This window comes from Urtica dioica, chromosome 6, assembly GCF_054948205.1.
Source record: "Urtica dioica subsp. dioica isolate 48M chromosome 6, U.dioica_male_clone48M_v1_H2, whole genome shotgun sequence".
NCBI lineage: Eukaryota > Viridiplantae > Streptophyta > Magnoliopsida > Rosales > Urticaceae > Urtica > Urtica dioica.
Genome location: NC_142761.1, coordinates 7,325,037 through 7,343,182, shown reverse-complemented (window position 1 = coordinate 7,343,182; position 18,146 = coordinate 7,325,037).

Sequence of the window (18,146 nt, the reverse complement as noted above, 5' to 3'; positions counted from 1 at the left end):
GTTGAAACAAGTTTATGATTAGTCTTTGGTTTAGGATTTAAGTTTTATTAAGACTTTTGTAAAATCCAAAGGTGTTATAAACCAAACGATAATTTACTCCCTCAAGAGAAGGCCGCAAAAAATCTCCATTTATAAGTAAATGACACATCATTAATGCTAAGCCAAGATGTCAATACATCTATTTAGACTAGCCACCTTTTAAATTGGTTTGATCACTCACATCCTTTCTCAGAGCCTCAAGGGAGGATACTAGGGATTGAGCCTAAGTGTGCAACCAACCACTTAGTCCAAAAGATCAGCTTTGAAAAACAATACCCCAAGGGGAGGCCTTGCCATCATTGCATCACTCTCGGACGTAGCTCATTGAACAATGATCGAAGCAATAACGCCTTGGAGTACTCACATTTAAGTGAGGGTCGCAAGAGCGGCTCTTAGTCCCACGTTATTGCATCTTTCATTAGTGTTGGGGATCGTGGGTTACAAACAACGAATATAACCCTCCCACTTAGTTTTTGGAGATGGTTCATCGACTCTTATAAGTTCGGAAACAAATTTCCTAGTTAGAGAGCGACAGAGCGGACAACTAGAAGAGAATCCTAGATCGACATGTTCAGAGCAGTATTAGTGCATAAAGGCACAAGGTACATACTCGATCTTTTCCTATTTTCTATTTCGGGAAAGTGCGTGAGGGAAGTGTGAACTTCAACTCACTCGAACACTTGAAAGTATGAGATTACACATCTTTTTATTTTTCGGCTTGTCTACAAGGAGACCTCTCACTCAAATTTTCAAGAGCATATAGATTTTGAACATATGTGATATAGATATAGTTTTGAAAACATTTTGAAAATTTATTTGATTTGGATGACAAAATATTTTCAAGTTTGAAAGTGAAAACGGTTTTTCAAAATTCAAACTAGTTTTGTAAAAATTCAATTTCAATTAAACTTTCAAAAATCAAAACATTTTAATCTTACACATCATGTTTATAATCATATGAAAAACATTTTTTCTCAAGAAAATTTTCTCATTAGAGTTCTATAACTCATGGTAGTGGGGTTTGAAAATCCGGATTTCTAAAAAAACTGGAGTTTCAGACAGCCGCGCACCTCGGAGTAAAATCGCCATATCTGGCGGCTCCGATGTCCTTTTCGGCCGAAACCGGTGGCATTGGACAGAGGACAGACAGAGCTTTAAGTTTATTCAAGAATCATTAAATTTAGATTTCTGAGCAGAGAGTTATGCCACTTTTAATGCGGGTTTACTCCAGCTCGAAGAAAAAGAAATAAATTAAAACTTTGGTCCTTTTTAGGTGCGAAAAAGAATCAAGTGTAACGGAACGTTTTAAGATGTTGTTTAAAGCTTTTATTTGTGTTTTATTAGCAGGGTAATAACATAGAATAAAAGAGATAACAACAAGCATAAAACGAATACGGTAAATAAAAGAAACTAGAAAGACAAAGTAACTAGTCACAAAATTTACCGAAATTTCTCAAACCTTTAAAACACGTTTTTCAATATAAAAAATTAAAAACTTTTAGAACTGATTCTAATGTGTTTTAAAAAAATCCCAAACTCATAGAAAATCAACATGCTTTTTAATTTAAAGACAAGAGCAATAAATTAAAAAAAAATCTAAGATAACAATTCTAACTTGTCACAAAATTAGTAAACTTTCGAAAACGATTTTCAAGCTCATAATTTTAAAAACATGTACATGCTAATCTTTGACCATAGCTCTGATACCATTTGTTGGAATCGATCTAGGGTTTGAGAAAATAATTAACGCTTCGTTAAGTGGCGGAATTTTAAAAAATTTCTTTTACAAGTAAAACAGTTTTTACTAACCTAGACAAGTGCAAGTACATGTAATTAAAAACCTATATGAGCTAGAAATTTACTAACCTTTCTTGAAGCTTGAACTTTGAAGAAGCTTGTGGAAAGTTTGCAATGCTCGTCTCCCCTCGCAGCACGTCTCTCTTTCTTTCCTCGGCACCTCGAGCAACCACGAAAGTTTCTATCACTAAATCACTCGAAAAGAAGGAATCAGTGAGTGGGCACTTTTAAACACTACGACTTAAGAACAAGTCTCGAAGTCGCAGAGCTAAACACTAGGTCGAGTGAGGACCTAGGTGCCAAGACAAGAAAAATCGAAAATAAACTAGAGAGAGAGAGAAGAGGGGCGGCAACCACAAGTTCTAGAGAGAGAAGCTCTCAATCTCTAACTTATGTGGAATGAGAAAACAATGAGAATGATGGCCCTATTTATAGGAGAGGGGTTAGCCTTAGAAAATAGGAGTTTCCTCTTTTTCCAAGCATTCATGAGCAATCTCTTATTGCCCATTCTCTCCATATGCGCCCATCACATTCATTCCCTTAAGGGATTTGTTTCCTAATTTGTTTCCTCTTCTTTGCTTGTCCTTGCCGCCCATATCCTTTCCTCTTAGAGGAAATTTGTTTCCTCTTTTTCTTTTGGCAAGTATCTAAATACATTTATGCACAAAATAAACTCTCTTTCTCTTAGGTATTTGGGCGCCCAACACTTCTAGAAAGGCTTCTAGAATTTTCTTCACTTGTTCATGACAACATAAGAAAAGGCCCATTTAGAATTTTCAATAAAATTCTTATGAAATGAAATTAATTCACAAGGCCCAATGATCAAGTCATGGCCGAGTGACATTAAGTCATCAAATGAACTTGTCAAAAAATTTATTGACATTCATTTCATCCTTTGTCTCAAAAGACAAAAATACCCTTTTGACTATTTTCGTTCTTGTTTTGACTTAGCTTCCAATTTAACTATTCATATCGATGTGATTCGTGACAGTGACCTCATGGACCCAAATGAACAAAGCTTTAGCTAAACACTTGGACTCAAAAGTTCACAAACCATTTCCAAGTTTAGCTTAATGCCAACTGACTCCACTAAAGAGCTGACACTGAAAATCTCTCGGTTCAAATGAATTTATTTTCTACTCAAGAATTCGACCTAATTATGATGAGCGGATCCACTGAATATTATCTATGTTTACCCTTCATGAATGTCATCAGCTAGTCGGGATTTACTAAATTACCATTTTACCCTTCTAGCTGTTATTTCCTCAACTCCTTTGTCGCTTGTGAATAAGTTAGAAACAATGTATTGACGAGGAGCTAACAAGTCACATTGTTTCATCCAAAAGAGTCAGGACTCAATTTGGACACTGGCCAGTTCATTTATTCACACTCCAAGGAACAAAGCATGAGGTGACATACATTGCATTTCAGCAATCTTGTACATGAATTCCATATCTATGAGAACTTCACAAAGTTACTCATGACAGACTCACAACTTAGTACTTCACCAATAGGCCTTGTTCGGAATCACATAGTGAGTCCGAACTTTGACTTTCTCAAATGAGAATACTAAGGTGTGAAATGGCATGTCTCATTTCAGGATTAAGGTAAGCATGATGCAATTCATACATAGTGACTTCGAGACATAAGAGGTTAAATGGTTTGTTCTTATATTGTCTCTAGAAGTGCACTGGTCAATTCAGTACCTTCGGAAGATACCTAGAAGAACTATAGAGTCCCCAACTCTCAATGCCTCATAACCAGACATCATAGATTCTTCTAACAATCATACTGAGGTCAATAGTCCTTTGACCCTAAGATTGCGAATATATCGTTTTAAGCAAACTACGAAGAGTTTGTTCATGCAAATCTACATTTGTCTCTTCGTAAGTTGTTAAGTTTGTTTATGGACTAAAAGACTAAGGTTTTATCATAAAGCTTCAAACAAAGAAGATTGAATGAACGTTTCAACCTTTTATTAATGAATAAGCAATTACAAGCAAGAGTCTTCGTAAGACTATATGACATCAAATGTACATAAATAGACACTACTACTCTTCTTGTGGGCACCATTGACGACAGATTCGACTCGAGGGCTCGACTCGAGGAGAATGACTCAACTCAAGGAGCGAGGCTCGACTTGAGGAGCTGAGAGTTTGGCACGAGGACTTGCCAATCGACTCGTGATGGAAGGCTTGCCGCTCTTAAGGACCTCCGGCCTGACCATCGGTCCTTTGAGCGGCACGTCTTCTCGGCGTTCCGGGATTTTCGAAAAATGACCGACAACATTAGCCCCCCAAGTTCGTCGCTCGGGAGGTTCCTGGCGATGAAATTTAAGTTCTTTCGGTTGGGTGTTTGAGGAAACTTCATTTCAAAGTCCTCTCCGTTACCCACGATTTTTTTTTTGTGTGACCGCGCGGCGTGCGCCCCATGTGCGGGGCTGACGCGTTTGCACGGGGAAATTCGATTGTTTGGAGGTTTTTCTCCTTTTTCTCTCCTTGTGGGAGTAGGATTTGGACTCCTACCCACCAGGAGTCTATAAATAATGGCTCCCTCCTCTCTTATTCTCCTACTTTATTTTTTATTCTCTCTTTCTCTAAACTTTTTCTCTTTTCTACACTCTTGCATTATGGATATTCATTGCCCCTTCTCAACTGAGGATCCCGAGATTGATTTCTCTCTCTTGTTTCAGGACTCTGAGCATGTAGAGGATGACCTCTTCTCGGGGTTAGGGGAAGTTCCTTTGCACGTGGAGGAGAATCCAAGTGGAGTGGAGCAGTGGCTCGAAGAAGGCGAACTGGGCGCGACTGCACCCATCCCTCACCCCCGGGAGGAGTGTGCGTCCACTGGGCACGGCACAGATAGGGGCGCCGATCACCCTACGTCGGGGGAAGCTGCACCTCGCCTCGTGATCAACTTGGTTGGCGGGGGCGCACGTGACAAGCCCCGTCCCGACGCGCCAAAGTCTGACTTGGACGTTCTTGGCATGCCGGGAGAAGTTGCCAGCGCGGCTGCGGTGACTCCGTTGGAATCGGTCCTCGACGAGATTGACTGCATGGACGACTTTGGGCCTGAGTCAGAAGATCCCGGAGGCGACTCAGAGACATGTCCGGGGGCCGAGGGCCTCGCACCGGAGTGTCCTGAAGGGCCGTTGGCAACTGCCGTAGCCGTATTGGAGGGTGGAGGCCCTTCCTTGGAGCCAGAGGTGCTCAGCCCGAGACCCCAAACGCAGCGACGATAGTGTCGGCGAGGTCACTTGCTAGGACGGAGTGGTATCCTGAGGAAGGGTTTGCTGCTCCCGAGGGCTTCGATTGTTCGGGGGTCGATGCTTCGAGCTCGCTCACCTACCAAACATTCATCGGTCTCATGGAGGCATTCGCCATTCCATCGTCCGTGGCGCTCCTCCGTCCCTTGTCGGACGATCGTCCTTTTTGTCCACACCGTGGATTTGCCGCAGTTTGGCAACCCAGTTTCTTCATGGCCCGTGATCGTCGGAACACTAAGCTGATCACGGATTCGGAGAAGCACAACCGGAGAGCGTGGGTATGAGTTTCAGCCGAGGCCTTCGGCGATGCACCACTCCGGTTTGGCCCCTTGACCGAGTTATCTGCCGACGCGGGAGCTGATGATCTCGACTTTGTGAAGGAGATCCGGGGAATGTCGGAGGCTCGGAAAGCTGGTGAGCGATTCTGTTCGCCAGAGCTGATAGCGTCTACCGGGTGGTTCCCGCCTTTTCCTCCTGGCCGTGACGACAACCAACGAACGGAGAGTGCCCCCAGTGTCGTGTCATCTCCTTCGAGCAGCGGCCTTCCAGGTATTCCGACGCTTGCTCTCTCTATTTTTGTTTTAGTCTAGAGATTTGACTTTATTGTTTTTGTAGCTTCCTCGGCTAGGGCGAGGGCTCGGGCGCGCCTAGCGAAGGCTTCTCGGGACCAGAAGTCGTTGGCGGCAATCCGTTCCCGGATCGCGGCACGGAACGTTCGGGAGAAGTCCGATACCGGTCATTTGGCAGAAAGCGGTCCTCGCGCTTCCTTGAAGCGACCCTCTTCCTCAGCTCTTCCGGATACGTCTTCGGATTCGAAGCGTGCGAACTCGATGATCGAGGTGGAGGCCGTGGAGGTTAGAGGGGAAAGGGAATGTTCTCAGGGGCTCGCGCAATCTTCGATGAAGATGTGGAAGAGCATCGTGGCCAGCAGCGACGTGGAGTTCTTCCGTCATGGCGTCTCTGACGCACAGAGAGTAAAATCCTTCTGCTTTATCCTTTCGCTTTGTTTTGTTAGGATCTTGTCTTTTGCTGACTTGTCCTTTCGCCTTCTCAGGTGCTCGCCCGAGCGACTCGCGGCGAGAAGATCCTTCACGACCTTATCCAGCGTATGGGCCTTGCCCAAGAGGAGATTGCTCAAGCGAAGTCTCAGCTGGCCCGTGCCGAGCGAGGTTCCCACTCAAAGGCAGAGTTTGCGAGTCTCCGCGAGCAGCTCCAAGAGGCTCGTGTGGAGTTGGAGATTACCCGAGGCAAGTGCGACCATGCTTAGTCAGCTGTGGCGAAAATGGCTGAGGAGTTAACGACGGAACGTCAAGCTCTCGAAATGGCGACTCGATCGACGGAAGTTTTCCGGAGCGAGGTGCGGGACCTTCGACGCCAATTGGAGTCGCGTACAGAATAAGTAGGCATTCTTCAAGGCCAGCTTTCATCGAGCGAAGCTTCCCGTGTTCGAGCGGAGCACGAGCATGACTCCTTGGCGGAGGAAGTGGCTCGGGTCACCGTGGAGAAGGCTGCGGCGGAACAGCTCGCGTCCGACCTTCAAGATGACTTCAACGTCGGGATCGAAGAGGCGAGGCATGGGGCGGCGGTAGAGTGTCGGGACGCTACAGCTACCGAGAATGTTTCTCGGGGGGTCACCTTCCACTTCTTCGACTCGCTGTTCCCACCACTCGAAGGGGTCGAACCCTTTGGCGACGATCCCGCCGAGTGAAAATATTTTTTTTTCTTTTATTATTTAGTTATTTGTTCGCGCAAGTGTCTAGCGCATGCTTTCTTTTAGGTTTTTCCTTTCAGCGCACTTGTTTTAGCGCTTGCTTTCTAGGGTTTTCGGGGCAATTGCCCTCTTTTTTATGAAACATTATTTCCCTTTATGAATGTGTTTGCTCATTTTTGGTTATGGCATGCTTTGATAGACACGCGTTTTATACCAACGGTCTTACCAGTTCTTTTGTGTCAGCTGTGTTTCGCTTCAGACGCACCTTTGAATGGTTTACGTTCTTCTAACGTTTCAACTACGAATTAGGCATGCCATGTAGGCATTTTAGTTGTTCGCGTCTCGAGGGACGGCTTAGTTGTGCCATGTAGGCGTCTTATGTACGCCATGTAGGCATCTTATATGCGCCATGTAGGCGTCTTACGTGCGCCATGTAGGCGTCTTAGGTGCGTCTCGAAGGACGACTTGGTTGTGCCATGTAGGCGTCTTACGTGCGCCATGTAGACGTCTTACGTGCGCCATACAGGCGTCTTAGTTGCGCCATGTAGGCGTCTTTAGGTGCGTCTCGAGGGACGACTTGGTTGCGCCATGTAGGCGTTTTACTGCGCCATGTAGGCGTCTTAGGTACGTCTCGAGTGACGACTTGGTTGCGCCATGTAGGCGTCTTAGGTGCGCCATGTAGGCGTCTTAGGTGCGTCTCGAGGGACAACTTAGTTGCGCCATGTAAGCGTCTTACGTGCGCCATGTAGGCGTCTTAGATGCGCCATGTAGGCATCTTACGTGCGCCATGTAGGCATCTTAGGTGCGTCATGTAGGCGTCTTAGTGTCCTCGTTCCCGTTTGTGTTCGGGTTGAGACTTAAAATTTTTGGTGGAGCGTGTTTTCTTGAGGGTTTCCTTACTGTTACTAGCCCCCCGAGTTTTTGGGTTATAAATTTTGCTTTTGATAACCGGAAAACTTGTATATAAATGGACTTTGGAAAGGAAATCTTGAACTTTATTATGCTTGCGGAAAAGTTGAAATCTTAAGACATTGGCTCGTAGGCCTTATTGAAAATGGGAAATTAAAATGATTAAAACGGGGAGGTTGTAGCTACTTGTAGTACTGCCTCAAGTGTTCCGTATTCCACCGGTGGCAGATCGGAGTTCCGTCCGTATGCTCGATGTAGTAGGTTCCGTCATGAATGACTTTGCGAACTCTATAATGGCCTTCCCAGTTCGGGCCCAAGACGCCGACGCCTTGCACTTGTGTATTTTGAAACACCCGTCTGAGTATGAGGCTTCCGACGGTAAAGGTTTGCCTTTTGACTTTGGAGTTGTAGTATTTTTCGACCTTGCATTTCTGTGCAGCAAGACGGTTGAGCGCTTCTGACCTCTTTTCATTGATTAAGTCCAACTCCAGGCGCATGGCCTCGTCGTTGTTTTCTTCGTCGAATGTGTCGACTCAGAATGTGGGGATCTCAGTTTCGATCGGAACCACGGCTTCGATCCCATATGCGAGGGAGAATGACGTTTCGCACAGTCGTCCGGTAAGCCCACAGGACGAATGGCAACTCTTCGGCCCAAGCGTCTTTTTTGTCTTCGAGCTTCTTTTTAAGATTGCTCTTGATAGTCTTGTTGACTGCTTCGATCTGGCCGTTAGCCTGAGGATGACGCGGCGATGAGAATGTCTTGCTGATTTTTAATTGATCGCAGATATCTCTCACTCGCGCGTTATCGAACTGTGCGCCATTGTCGGTCACAATCGAAGTGGGGATACCATGCCTGCATATGATGCTTTTCCAGATGAAGTTCGTTGTATTCGCTTCAGTTATTCTGGCGAGCGGCTCGGCCTTTACCTATTTAGTGAAGTAGTCTATGGCAATTATGACGTACTCGTATTGTCTTGGCGCTCTAAGGAGATTGCCAATAATGTCCACGCCTCATTTAGCAAAGGGACGCGGGACGACGATGCTGCTTAACAGGGTTGGCGGCTGTCGTGGGATTTCTGAGAAGCGTTGACACTTTTCGCAGCGCCTTGCCCAATCACAAGCATCTCTCTTCATGGTAGGCCAAAAATAGTCTTGCTTAAGTGCTTTGAGCGCGAGGGAAGTTCCAGCGGCATGGTTCCCACAGATGCCCTCGTGTATTTTGCGGAGTACCTTGGTCCTCTCAACGCTATTGAGGCATCGGAGCAGCGGCACTGAGTAACCGCGCTTATAGAGTATGTCATCTTGAAGCGTGTATTTGGATGCTAAGACTCTCAGCTTATCGGCTTCTTTGCTGTCTTCCGGAAGTTCCCCTCTTCGCAAAAACTCGACAATTGGGTCCATCCTAGTAGGCTGAGACGCAACCTCTACGGTCTCGATTTTGTCTCGGGAGACGGATGGCTGTGGGAGAAATTCGATGGGTATGGTCCCCAATCTGTCTTCGTCGATGCCAGATCCGAGGCGAGCAAGTGTGTCAGCCTCTGAATTTTGCTCTCTCGGGATTTGGTGAATCTCGAACCAAGAGAAGGCATCGAGTTTGGAGTTTGTCATAGCTAGATACGCAACCATATTAGGTTCCTTGGCAGTATAATCTTCTTTAACCTGGTTCACGATCAACTGCGAGTCGCAGTGTATTCGCAGGTTTTGTGAGCCGAGCTTTTGCGCTAGCTCTATCCCTACAATGAGAGCTTCATATTCGGCCTCATTATTGGAGGCTTGGAAGCCGTAGTGAAGGGCGTATCGCAACTTTTCCCCGTCGGGGTTAGTCAGAATTATTCCGGCGCCAGCCCCCTGGGCATTAGATGCTCCGTCTACGTACAACTCCCAGATGGGACCCGTTGGGTCAACCTTTCTTTTCCGAGTCATTGCGTTATCGGTTAAGTCATTTTTCGCTCTTCCCGTATCGGGAGTATAGGATAATTCTGCCACAAAGTCGGCTAAGGCCTGACCCTTTATAGCCGCTCTTGGGTGGAACTCAATCCCGTACTCGCTCAATTCTTGGGACCAGATCGCCGTGCGAGTCGATGTTCCCTTTTGAAGAGCCTTACCGATCGGATGCTCAGTTCGCACCGCGATTGGGTGAGCTTGGAAATACGGACGTAGCTTTTTAGCCGCCGTTACGAGAGCCAGAGAAAGTTTCTCTATCTCGGTGTAGCATGTTTCCATGTCGAGTAAGGCTTTGCTCACGTAGTAGACCGGCCATTGGACCTTGTCTTCCTCGCGGACAAGAACATCGCTTACGGCTCTTTCAGAGACGGCGAGATATACGTATAACATCTCGCCCTCTTTTGGTTTGGAGAGGAATGGAGGGGACCCGAAGTAAGTTTTCATTTCTTGGAAGGCTTTTTCACATTCGTCCGTCCACTCAAAGCCGTCCGTCTTCTTTAGAGCTTTGAAGAATGGTTGACAGTTGTCGGTGTCTTTAGACACGAAGCGTGTCAGAGCAGCAACTCGACCGGTCAAGCTTTGTACCTCTTTGACTCGTCTTGGAGACTTCATCTCAAGGAGTGCCTTGATTTTTCGGGATTCGCCTCTATCCCTCGTCGGCTGACGATGTATCCGAGGAATTTCCCGGACTCAACCCCGAACGCGCATTTGTTGGGATTGAGTTTCATTTTATATCGGCGGAGGATTGTGAACATCTCCCTTAGGTCGTGTACGTGATTAGTTGCCAGTAGGCTTTTAACGAGCATGTCGTCCACGTACACTTCCATGGTCTTGCCGATTTATTTGGCGAAGATGCGATTAACCAAGCGTCGGTACGTTGCTCCTGCGTTCTTAAGGCCGAAAGGCATGACCTTATAGCAGTAGAGCCCACAATCGGTGACAAAGGTTGTCTTAATTTGATCGGGCTCGTGCATCCGAATTTGGTTGTAGCCCGAATAGGCGTCCATGAAGCTGAGAAGTTTATGGCCAGCCGTGGCGTCGACCAGTTGTTTGATACGCAGGAGTGGAAAGCAGTCCTTAGGGCAGGCTTTGTTAAGATCTTTGTAATCTATACAAATTCGCCACTTCCCATTAGGCTTTTTCACCATTACCACGTTGGCGACCCACTTGGGGTACTTAGCCTCTCGGATGAAGTTTGCGGTGAGAAGTTTCTCGACCTTTTCATTTATGGCCAGGTATCGTTCTGGATTGAACGTCCGTCTAGCCTGCACCTTTTAGGAAACCCTTGGGTCGTCGTTTAATCGGTGTACTATTATCTCGGGATCAATTTCGGGCATGTCTGCATGAGTCCACACAAAAACATCCTTGAATTCCCGGAGGAAGGCAACGAGCTGAGTTTTTATGGCGAGTGGAAGCCGGGTGCTAGCTGAGTTTTTATGGCGAGTGGTGCCGACCTTTACAACCTGATCGGGCTTAGATTCATCTAGCATGACCGGCACAAGATCATAAGAGGTTTCCACCTTGAGTCTTTCGACTTCATCCCGAGGGTCAAGTTCTCCGAACTTCCTTGCGTCCCTTAGGTCGCATGGGTAATCGTCTTCCAGTTGGAAGATTGTGTTGACCATTTTCCCCGTGGATTTGCCATCAACTCCTTGCACGTAGCATATTCTGGCCTGGGATTGGTCTCCGGCCATGATGTCAATTCCCTCCTCGGTTGGGAATTTCACCAGTAGGTGGTACGTGGAAGTGATAGCTCTTAGCCGGTTCAGCGTGGGTCGCCCGATGATTAAGTTATAGGGCAACTCCTGATCAACCACTAAGAATGAGACCATGTGAACGACCTCAATGCCTCCGGGGTTCCCGAAGGTGACCGATATATCGATGATGCCTTCGGTCATGACCCTTTCCCCGATGAACCCAAACAAGGGTGGACTTGAAAATTATGGCACACTAGTACAAAAATGGGCTTCGAAGTCACCCATATAACGTCACTGGCACATTAGAGTGATGCTTTACTTTTTTTTTTTGCGTTAAAAATTGACATGGCATTTTTATGAATGTGCCACGTGTACGAATCTCGGCGTCACTATGTGCACAACCGACGCCACATTTTTTAATCCCGCCAAAACGGGATTTAGCATCGCTCTTATAACATTTAACGCTATAAGATAGATGAGGATGATTCTGATAATGACATGTGGCAGAGCATCATTCAATTTATAAGCGATGCAACACATGGCATCACCTGTTTTGTAAGTGATGCAATAAGTTAAAGACATCATGTGGCATCACTTGTTTTGTAAGTGATGCTTTTGAGAAATTTTATATATATATACCTATCACAGCTGGCATTAGGACCGATCTGCAGCTTTATAAATGAGTCTAAAGACTGTATCATGGCCTAGTCAAAAAATTTATTTAAAAAAAAAAAATAAATCAAATATCATGGCCGAGTCGTAACTGTTTTTTTAAGGCCATTCGTAACTGTTTGACGCATATTACTCATCCTACTCTTTTCTTCTCTAAATTAAAAAAGCTCAAAAGAAATTCCTTCAAAAAAAAAAAGCACAAAAGAAACCGCTGGAGCAGAAAACCGCTTCTTCAAAACCCAGGCCGTCGTCTTGGTCATCTCGATCGCGCAGCTCCTATTTTTGACGTACGGCTGCTCATCAAATCTACGCCGCCGGCCGTTCATTCTTCTCCGATTTTTCTCTCTGTTGTCGTCACACTCAAGCCGCCATATTTTCTTCTTCTCGGTCGGGAAAACATCTGTGAGTCTTCATTATTGTTTTGAGGGTTTTTTTATCCCAATTTGAAATCTTGATTTTTTTTTGTTTTTCATTAGTTTTCCCGTGCTCTGGTTCGCGCGCGTCTCCACGCTCTGGTTTTTCATTGTGTTTATTGTTGTCGATTTCTTCTGACTGTGTGCTTTGAGATTTGGGGGTTTTTTTTTTAATCAATTTCGTCATCTTCGACTGGTTTGAGTGTAGTACAACAAAGATTTAGTATCCTCAATATCACCATCATATAGTTATATCACAATCCTAGTTGACGCTTCACATGAGATGGGATGACAGTGACTTTGTATCATGACTTTTTTTCTTCTTTTCTTTTTTGCTTCTCTCTTCATTAACTCACTGTGTTTATTGTTGTCGATTACTTCTGATTGGTTTTTTTTATCACCATCTCGCCCCAGTGAGCTTCGACCCACCGTCGCGGCACCGTCTGGGAGAATAAACAGAACCCAAAAGGCATTGGCACAAACAATATTTCACATATATATTCATATTTGATAAAAGAGAGTAGGCTAGGTATATACATTACAGAGCACAATCATGGTACTAAAATAAAACTAAGCTAACACACAACTAAACTGATTGCTCTTCTTTCACTCACTATATTACCAGAAGCAAATAAAGAAAAAACACAGGCATGGATTAAAAAAAAAAATCCAAAACGCCCGTGAACCCAATGGAAAGACACTCTTTTTGTAATTTGACCTCGCTCTCGCTCTCGTTCTCATTCTGTACAGTGTTGTTTGAGCGCCAAGCTCGAACCCAGCGTGTGGAACCACTGCCGCCGGGCTCGGACCGCCGCGCTATCACCATCGCGCTCTGATCACTCGTCACTCGGACCGCTGCGCTCGGAGTCCCATCACTGGAGTCCTAGAGCGAGTATGTGCCGGTTTGTTCTTTATGATTTTAGTTCTATTGAAATTTTCATGGGTATTGCATGTTATTTTTTAGATTTTCACTGAAAATGTTTGGATTTAGAAGTACATTGCTTATTAAAAATAATGGATTTGTAAACAATGTTTTGGATTTATAGAGTACATTCTGTGTGTTTCTAACAATGATTTGTGAAAATATGTGTTTTAAGTTATATGGGTTTATTTAGTACTTCTTTTTTTTTTTTTTTTTTTTTGTAATTTCGCATCCATGCCCTCTAAATGTATGGGTGGTGAAACATTGACCCTTTTGATTCTTATTGTTTTTTTAATTGACGATTTGCTCCTGAACTCTAGTTTATTCAAATAGTGATATGCTCAGTCTAAGATTTCAGTTTTGCTTATGTTCAAATGATTAGTGGAATTTTTATTTTTTTTTATCAGACTTGAGCTCAACTGAAAATTGTTTTTTTTGTGGTACTGGCTATTTTTTTTGTTTTTAATTCGAACTTCTTTTGTTGAATTAGGAGCCATATGTGGAAGAGGTTGAAGCTCGGGTGTCGCGTCAAAAGAAGAAAAAAAAAGAGCCAACCTCATGAACGTAAAGATCTAAAGTCGCCTCGCACACCTCAGCGTTTGCCAAATTTCACTGATGAGGTATATATGGTAATAACAAATAGATATACATAAATTCACATGTATATACCTAATAATCCTGTTTTTATGTAGGAACTTGAACTTTGTATAAGTCATGCAAAAAGCATATCCCCGCATCCCCCACCGCAAAATCCGAAGGCGAGGAGGCCAAGCAATCATGTTCCTCCACGTATACCTGAACCATACGTACCATCTCCGGTTCATGAAACACCAAGCCGTACAAAATCATTGTCGGTAAGCAAATTTTTATTAATGAATTTTGTTTTGTCGAGATCTTGTTGTGTTTCCCCTAGATGTTTAAGAGAGTTAGCATATTATATGTTTTTAAAAACACAAACAGAATATGATATTACATATAACACATAATAGTCTTTTATATCTGTTATTTGAATTTAGGCAGCTAATGTTAGAATGCATGGAGAATTACAGTTCGTATTTAATTTCGGAAAACAGCCCGGCCAACTTAATTTATCAATAATTTTAAAGCAATCATAAAAGCTGTATATTTAATTGGAGAATGTGTGAAGATTTTCAAATGTTGTTTGGATAGGTTCATATTTGCCATTAAATGTTATAGTTTATATAGTTATAGTGGGAAAAAACTAATGTGTCATAATTTTAGTTTTGGTCAAAGTGCTTAATGATTTAAGATTCTGAGAAGTTAATTTTTTGTATGTCATGTTTTTCAGAAATACTTGTATGGATATAAATTTTTTAAATGATTGCACATGCTAGAAATAAAATTATTCAAGGACAAAATAAAATTGCTTTTTATTATATGGGAGATCACTTAAAGAAGTTCGATATTGAGTTGAAAAGTGTGGTTTCAGGCTGCAAAAAAATGTGAAGAAGACATAGAAGAGAAAGGAGAGGGTGAGACTCATTGCTGCTATTTTCGCCGTATCCAAGCTCCGAAGGCACAATCACAGTGCGGTGTGAGTCTAAAGCTGTTTTTTTTTTTACTTTTTTTTGCTTGAAACCAGACTCATTGCTACTGTTTTTTTTTTACTTTTTTTTGCTTGAAACCAGACTCATTGCTACTGTTTTTTTTTTTTTTTGTGCGTACGTATTTGGAATCAATTGCTACATGTTTTTATTGGCAAATCGAAATTATTTATCAATTAAAAAAAAATTACCTAAGCCATCACCTGAAAAACAAGTGACGTTCGGCTCTATAGCATCACTTTTTATTGCCTAAGCCATCAACAGAAAAACAAGTGACGCCCAACTCTATAACATCACTTTTTAAATAAAGCATCACTTGAAAAACAAGTGACGCAGAACTCTATACCATAACTTTTCAACAAGCGACGCCTCACCCAATCCAGCGCCAAATCCAACGTGGATCCACGTGGAACGTCGCTTCTAAATAAGTGACGCTTTAGAGCAAGAGCGTCGGCCGATATAACGGCACACCAAAAGTGACGCAAATCTCCTATAGCATCACTTTTTGAGCGCCGTAAATGACCCGTTATGTAGTAGTGGCAGCAGCACTGCCGTTGTCGTTGAGAACCCTTTTCACCAAGTTATTGGCCACTTGGGCTTTGAGCATAATCGCGTCATTGTGTGGATGCACAACTCGCTTGGCTTCTTCATTGGTAAAATACATCGTCTCGTGAGGCACGGACGGAGGTTCTTTATACGTAAAGTTGACGTGCATGGCAGCGTCTTCTTGAGCCACGGCCCTAAGGAATTTCTTCCGTTGTCGGGCTGAATCTCCATCTTGTGGACCTCCCAGTATGGTGGTCACAATGTGGAGTTGCGGATTGGTGTTGGCAGTAGCCGCAGTTCGGTCGGCAGAAGCGGCTGTTCCTCCTCCCTTGCCAGACTGTGGTCTGTTCGTGGTGGGGCCCGCAGCGCTGATCATGCGTAACACGAACTCTTTCAGCTCATCCCGTTGGATCAAAGCCTCGATTTGCCTTTTAAGGTTGTAGCATTCGGAGGTCAAGTGACCGTATTCCCGATGGAACTCACAATATCTAGATCGATCGCGAGTCGCGGGATCTTTTTTCATTGGAGCCAGGGGCGTGAACTTGTCATGTGCCAAGGCCAGGATCCGTTCTTGCGTCGTGTTCAACGGTGTGAACGACGAATACCCTTTGAAGTTTTCTGCAAGTCGCGGCTTCTGGGGTGCAGGGGGCCGGTTATTGGAAACCTGATTCCCCTTATTTCGTCTTTTACGAGATTCGCCTTGCTCGTGGCTAGGTTCTTCTCGACGATGAGAGCTTTGATTGTTGCTATTGCGGCCGTCGAGGTAATCTTTGACTCCCATGAAGGTCTTAGCCCGAGTCATCAACTCGGCCATGGTAGAAAGGACACGGCCAACGACTGACTTGAGGAAGTCACTTGTGCGCAAGCCTTCAATGATAGCGGTGATTGCGTCACCGTCGTCAAAGCGGTCAACCTTGTTTGACTCTTCTGTGAATCGGGCAAGGTATCGCCTAAGAGACTCGCCATTCTCCTGCCTGATTGACCACAGGTACATCTTGGTCTTCTTTTGGACCATAGATGTGGCGAACCGTGCCAGGAACATGTCCTTCAGGTCTTTGAACGAGTGGATGCTTTCCGGCCTTAAGTTCTTAAACCACTCGAAACCGGGTCCGGCGAGGGTAAGACTAAAAGCTTGGCACATGGCGCCAGGAGAGACACCCTGCATCGTCATCCAGGTTTCATAGTGCTGGATGTGGTAAGCAGGATCTGTTTTTCCATCATAGGGAGCGAGGTTCGGGAGTTTGAAATTCCCCGTACAAACCTCAGCCAATATCTGAGCTGTGAAAGGCGAGGAATTCTCCTCAACGACTCCATAGGCGCTTCCACCTATTCCGTATTCCCGGAGATCTCGCACCTCATTTCGAAGATTGTGGATCATAGTGACCACATCTAGACCGGTTGTCGGAGTAACTCCCTGTTCGGGAGGGGTCACCTGTCGCCTTTCATTAGATCCTTGACCCGTGCGGCTGTTCCCGTTGGTTGGGACTGCCAACGGGATGTCGGGCCTAGAGCTCAATCGCTCCCTCAGATCATTGCCACGCCCGATGCGTTGAGCGGTGAGATGGTCCCTAAGGTCAGGGCTTGTCGTACGGAGGCGCAGACTTCATCTATGACGGCGTGCTCTCCGCGTGCTCTGACTTTCCACAACATTCTCCCTTTGACCAAGTCGGTCAAGGGCTGAACGTCGGAAGTTTCCCTCTTGGGAAGCCGCAGGTACGTCACCTGTCTTGGGTAAGGGGTTCGAAGGACTGGCTTCAAACACGGCGGGGAGTCCCCTGTCCTTCGTGAGAGAAGTCTCGATAACCTCCGAATTGCCAGTACCCTCGTAATCAGGGTCGCGGTCGCGACTTTCCTCGTTGAGGTTCACAGGATCCCCGTTGGGGGTCACCGTATCATGCGTAGGTCGCTTTGCAGCCAGTCGGCTGTGGTACCTCGCGTTCTTTGCCTTTAGTTGGCGGATATTCTCCTCCAACTCCATGATGCGGTCGTCCCTGCTATCTGGAGATGGAGATGGTGAACGGGTCGAGCTCTCTTCATGGAGCGACTCTTCGTCACCATGCGCTTGGGAGTGCAAGAAATATTTTTTCGTCCCAGTGACGTTATCGGGGTTGTTGACGCCCTTAGAACGTACGGGTGGCTGACTACTTATCTTTTCTCGAGTCCGAGAAAGTCGAGTCTTCAAGAGAAAAGAAGAAAATGAATAGAAGGGATTTCGGGCTGAACAGGTCGGGAAGTCCCCTCCTTCTAGCGCCAAAATGTTGTCGCACGAAAATGAATAACTATTGTATACCTCAGGCAGTTCGATCCAAGGCCGGACCAAGTGATCGCACCCGGGACAAAAGTGTGAACTCGAAAGTCTCGAGCTAGGCTATCTCCGATCAACCCACCTCTCAGAGGAGGGAATGGGTGAGGAGGAGGAGTGACCGTGCCTTTGTGTTGTAGGCTGCCTACGTACCCGTGTGTGGGATCAGGTCAGAACATAGTTCAGGGCGTGTGAGACGCAGTATGAGGTGTGGAGGCTGGGAGAGAGGCATACTCGACGAAGGAGATGGAGTGCGGAGGAGTCCTCGGCGACGTCTCAGAACTTCGGAGATCGCGGACGCGTCTAGTGTGTTAGACGCGTAGGGGATTCTCAGCGGGAAATCCTAGGAGCGTGCCTGGGCACT